Below are 5,850 nucleotides of genomic sequence, written 5' to 3'. Positions count from 1 at the left end.
AGTTAACATCAGGAGGATTAAGCCTGTTGAGCTAACAATTAAAGAAATGTGGCCAGGCGTGGTGGCCCATGCCTGTAATCCCAGCACTTTGGAAGGCAGAGGTGAGGATTGCTTGAGGAGTTCGAGACCAGCCTGGCCAACATGGAAAAACCCCGTCTATACTAAAAATACAAAAATTAGCCCGGCGTGGTGGTACGTGCCTATAGTCCCAGTTACTTGGGAGGCTGAGGCATGAGAATCACTTGAACCTGGGAGGCAAACGTTGCAGTGAGCAGAGATCACACCACTGTACTCCAGCCTAGGTGGCAGGGACAGACTCTGTCTCAAAAAAGAAAAAAAAAAAAAAAAACAGAAAGAAAAAAATGCTATGCAGTTATATATCAAAAATAGACTTTCTCTCATAATCCACGGGAAGGTGGAGCCTGAAGAACAGCCAGGCTCCTAGGCATTGTGGCTGTTAGTGCTTTCTCGCTCACTAAATCAGTCAATCTTGCCACTCTCAATGCTTGTTCTCAGATGCTCTGAGATACATCACAGGCCTGTGTCCAGGTCCCACACTTTCCTGACAGCATGCACCATGCACTGTGCCACTGCCATCCTACTCACCCCAGACATTACGATTTCACAACAGTTTACCCAAAGAGGCCTTTTCGAATGAGCTGAAATAAATTCAAAGCAAATGGTAGTGCTTCAGTCATGAATTCAGAACAAATTTAGAGTTTCATATTTAATGAGACCGTGCAGGAATGGAAACTGGAAGGTAGGTCTTCTAAAGGGAAAAACAGTGGGTAATGCTTTGAGTCTAATGTGGTATAAATGTTCCAAAATTCTGTCCCCTCTTTGCATGTTATCTTCTAAAAGTATAGCATTCCTCTCAGAAATTCCTGCTGATCAAAGCTAGAAAAACTTAATTCCTTTATAGGGTTCTATATATTATGTCTCAATTTTCAATTGGCTTAATCTAAAAAAAAATTAAGTTATCCTTGTGTTAACTATTTACCATGAAAATTCAGATTCTTATCCATCAGGTTTTCAGGGGACTTGGGCAGGTGTAAATCAGAAATTCAGAAAAAAAATTCACCATTTAAAACATGTCCTGCTTCAACTATTACCATACTAAGTGTGTGCGTGTGTGTGTGGGTGGGTGTATGTGTGTTTAGTTATTTAAGAACTTTTGTTCTATTATGATTCCTGGAGATTTCTGGTCCCACAATTCAACTAAATTATAAATTTAACAGTAAGTAAAACTTTCCCTGAAATATAAAGAAATAATGCTTTTTGTCTTTGGGGTTTTTTTGGTTGTTGGTTTTACCAGGGCTGTGAGTTCTGTTGTTTTGGCCTCTACTGCTGCTGCTAAAAGTCATTCTTCAAGTTTTCTTCGTTGAGTTCTTTCTATAGCTGCAAAAGAAAAGGACGTATTACTCCATTGCTAGTTAGGTTCTGATTACAAATTCATGAAAAACTTGTATAAAAATACAGTGATCATGATGAAAAAAATAAAAATGTTTTGGATTATAATTAAAATACAGTTATACTTTATTATTATTCTCATGTCCTTACATTTCAGATTGCAGAGTTCAATTTATTTCAGATTTGAATGAATTTAAGTTTTTAATTCGTAGGTCTTTAAGTATTTTATTCACCACAACACTCATCACAACCAATTATGGATTACTTTTACATACTGAAATGCTATTACATATCTGCCTTGGAAAGGTAGGTAAGTGGAGTTCATACCTTCCAGAACCTTAGAATGTAAAAGTAATAAAAAATAGCATTGATAAGAAGATGTACATGCCATATAAATACATGCATATTTATGCCAATTTACTTATAAATTGCCACATAATAATCGACTGATTGATTGATACGGTCTTGCTCTATTGCCCAGGCTGGAGTGCCATGGTGTGATCATAGCTCACTGCAGCCTGGATCACCTGGGTTCAAGCAATCCTCCCACCTCAGCCTCCCAAGTAGCTGGGACTTCAGGTATGCACCACCTTGCCTGGTTAATAATTTTATTTTTTGTAGAGTTGAGGTCTGTGTTACCTAGGCTGCTCTCGAACCTGAAGTCGTTACAAGGTTTTTTATTATACTGATTTTTACAGATTGTTAAAGCAAACTAAATATGGCCTGAGTAGGACTCTGTACTTCTATATTTGAGTCCTTATGGATGAACAGTAACCTAGCTTAATAGTCAGACAAAATTGAAAACCTAACTTAATAATATGCACATGTAACAATAGCAGAGTGCTGGCCAATCCCAGTGGCCATACTTCAACCACCCATAGACTGCTGAATGTTCAAACTGCATTCAAATAAGGCAAACTCTGAGCTGTAACCAATCTCGTTGTTTCTGTACATCACTTCTGATTCCTGTCCTTTTTTGTCTACAAATTTCTTCTGGCCAGGAGGCATCCCTGGAGTCTCTCTGAATCTGCTGTGATTCTGGGGGCTGCCTGATTCATGAATGGTTCATTGCTCAATTAAACTCCTTTAAATTTAATTTGGCTGAAGATTTTCTTTTATCAGCTGGTGTCAGAAGCGGGATCTGAAGCAGAGGTTCCAGTAACTCCCAGGAGCACTGAATGAACACGCAACGTAGCTGCAGGACCTGCTTGTGTCCATTGATCTCTCAAAGTAGCTGGGGACCGTGGGTAGGCTCCTCTGGGATTTCAGAGCTCCGCGGCTTTGCGTTTTGAGCTCTCTGAGTTTCTTTGAGCAAATTTCTGATCCAAACAGGGTTTGGAGTTGCAACAGAAACTGAACTGGGTTCAGGAACAGATTTGACCCGGGATTTAACTGGTGTGGATCCAGTTACCTCTGACTGGGTCAAAAAGGAACTGGTAGTAACCAGATATATTGTAGGGGTTATAAAATTTGGCTTTTGAAAATTCACTGGGATTTTTGTGTTCTACCCCTTTGTTTCATTTTTCTGGTGTGCTTAGGTAGGAAAAAAGATCATTGGCTAAATTAATCAAGAGAACCTGAGAGTAAAGCCAATATTTTTGGTAAAAATGGCATCCTTAATTTCTGGAAAACTGTTCCTTCTGGCTTACACATTAGTCCTGGGAAGCAGTGAAGTTTTACAGAAGCGGCAAAATCTTACTAAAGATAACTTACAGTGGAACGTTTGGAATGAACAACAATACACTGAAGTACATTTAAAAATGAGGGCTCTCGGTAAAGTCCGTTTTGGCTAAGAATGGATTTGGCACTACGGGATGCCAATTGCTCTTCTCTTTGGAATAATCTGCCTTGCACTCTTTGCTGATGACTATGGGTGACAAAATCAGGCACAGTGTGGTGGGACATGGGGAGCTTTTTCCTCCTTCAAAAGGGGAAACTTGAGAGCGGATGGGACTGCTGAAAAAGATCCCTTCGCTACCAAGCAGCAGCCGCCTGAACTTTTCAGTGTTGCTGCAATGGGTGGGTCTTTCTCTGGTCTCCCTGATCATTTTGCCTTCCCCACCCTGCCACAGGCAATGCTGTTCTCTCTCTCCTTTGCCTTTCTTATCTTTTCTATTATTCAGGGCGACCATCTTGCCCAGAGATCACGTGTTGAAACTTCTGGTCAGAGGTTGGATTAACCATGATGGGGCCCAACCAGGGGCAAGTTTGAGCCTTGCCAATTTGATATTGGGCGCTAAGCAGAGTGGCTAATGTCTATGTTTTGTCACACATATTTTGCTCTGGCCAGATGAAAAAAGGTAATTTTCCTTTATGATGCTGCTTGGCCCCCAGCACGATGGTGCAAGCTGGGTCACTGGGGCTGCTCAGGGACAGGGAATCCAGAAGCCTGGCATGCTGGCAAAAGGGTAAGAATTTATTACCAGTCAGATTTCTGGCTTCTCTCTCTCTCTCTGGCAAACGGTTGTGAAGTCTTACAGAAATGGCAAAATCTTACAGAAACAGTAAAAATCGCTGTATTTCTCTTCTGTATAGTTTTGATTAATGCGAAGAATAATTCTGAGGCTAGTCTTAAACTGATGCATTTGTGCTATGAATTTGTTTTTCTGTGTCGAAGGGTACCTTAGGATATGGGCTTAGGACTCCATCAGCTCGCTGCTCAAGACAGCCCTGCAAGCCGGTCAATAAAAAACTTTCCTACAGGTCCCTGAAACAAACAGAAAAACTGGATGGGGTCTCCATCTTGCTTTCTGTCAGTGGGAGCTTGACCTTGTAACCAGGTTGAGGCACTTTCTCTTGGTCTCCGCTTTCCAAGGAATGGGAATTTTTGGGTTTATGTCATAGTTATCTCTAAAAACTATCTTGAGTAGTTAAAAGCCTTTGCAAGCTCAAAATTAACTACTCTAGACTCCTTCTAAAAAGTACAGTGAAGACCGCCCTGTGCTGTAGCTCAGTAACTTAGGCTTTGCCCTTTCATGCTGGCAGTCCAGGTTCAATTTCCTACTTAGAAGCAAGTCCTTTCTGGTTTAATATCCGCATGACCTTGTCTAGCCTCTTCTCCATGGACTATCTTACATTTTTCTTTCTCTGAGTACCACCTGGGAGGTTACCTTTGGTAAAGTTCAAAAGCCAGAAATATCAGCCATTTGGCCTGGCTGAATTGGGTAATAAGACATTTTAAAAGGACTTTATTAAAGAGTGCTATGGTTAAAAGTTAGCTTAATTAAAAGTAGATATTCAAGCTCTAACAGCCTGGACCCTTGGGAAAAACAGGAGGCACCAGAGATCCATTTCCTGGCCCTGTTCTTCCAAGGACTCCACCACAAAGCCAATAACCAATTAAGAAACTTAAAAACTGGCAAATGAAAAACCTTACAACTTCTGTAGTACTCTTCTTCTGTCTGTGTAATTAAATATGTGTTGTGTGTAATGTTTATCTAAAAGAGCTCTAATTAATTGGCTTAAAACAAAAATAAGTCCTTAAATCAAATATTTTGAAAGCAAAATAAAAACTATAATGCCTTTTAGTTCATGTAACTTTAGTAGTCTTTGGGAAATAAAAACAGTTTTAAAGATCATTGATAAAATAAAGACATTTTATCTAAATGATGCAGGGCAGATATTAGGTTTACTAAATGCTTTAAGGTCAATAAACTGCTTTGACTCTTAAAAATTGTTCAATTTATTTTTGAGACATTAAATTTTAAATAAGGCCTGGGGATATATGGAATTAGCCATGCCCCCTAGCTCTGCAAAGAAGGTTATAAAGAAAAGAGATTTTATATAAGAAAGGATGCTGTATGGTAAATTCTTTTCCTACAGTAAAATGACTGGTTATTTAAAAAGAGGGATGTTTAGGGCAAGTCAGAAAATCAAAACATGACATACATGATCTGTGTAAGTCGTGAAAGAATTTATGAAAAGGAATTTATGCCAGAAATGTTACACAATGTGAAGGTGATTAAGCCTCCTAAATGATTCATAAAATGCTACTATGACTCAAATGTACAACCTGCCTGCTTTATAGCTAGGCAAGGCCTGGGACAAGAGGAGTTAGACACTGGAAAGGGTCAGACCTTATCTGCATTTCTGTCTGGGTCCTAGGCTCCACACCTAGTACATAATTAAAATCCCTTACTTACCAAGGTTTTCACCAAAAGTAAAAGTCGTAAGAGTTAACATTGTAATATGTAATTGAGACTACTGAAAAAATAGGTTTACATGCAAGACGTGTAAGGAGAATGAAATGTTTTTTTGTAAGAGATTATAAGAAAGTATGGTAATGTAAATTTTTGCCTAGGCTAGAGGGTTAAAGGAGTGTTTTGTTGTTGTTGTTGTTGTTTTTTGTTTTTTTTTGAGACGGAGTCTCTCTCTTTTGCCCAGGCTGGAGTGCAGTGGCCAGATCTCAGCTCACTGCAAGCTCCGCCTCCTGGGTTCACG

The sequence above is a fragment of the Mandrillus leucophaeus genome, unplaced genomic scaffold (genome assembly GCF_000951045.1).
Source record: "Mandrillus leucophaeus isolate KB7577 unplaced genomic scaffold, Mleu.le_1.0 Scaffold252, whole genome shotgun sequence".
Classification (NCBI taxonomy): Eukaryota; Metazoa; Chordata; class Mammalia; order Primates; family Cercopithecidae; genus Mandrillus; species Mandrillus leucophaeus.
The sequence above is the reverse complement of the archived record's forward strand: the minus strand, read 5'-3'. Positions refer to the sequence as shown.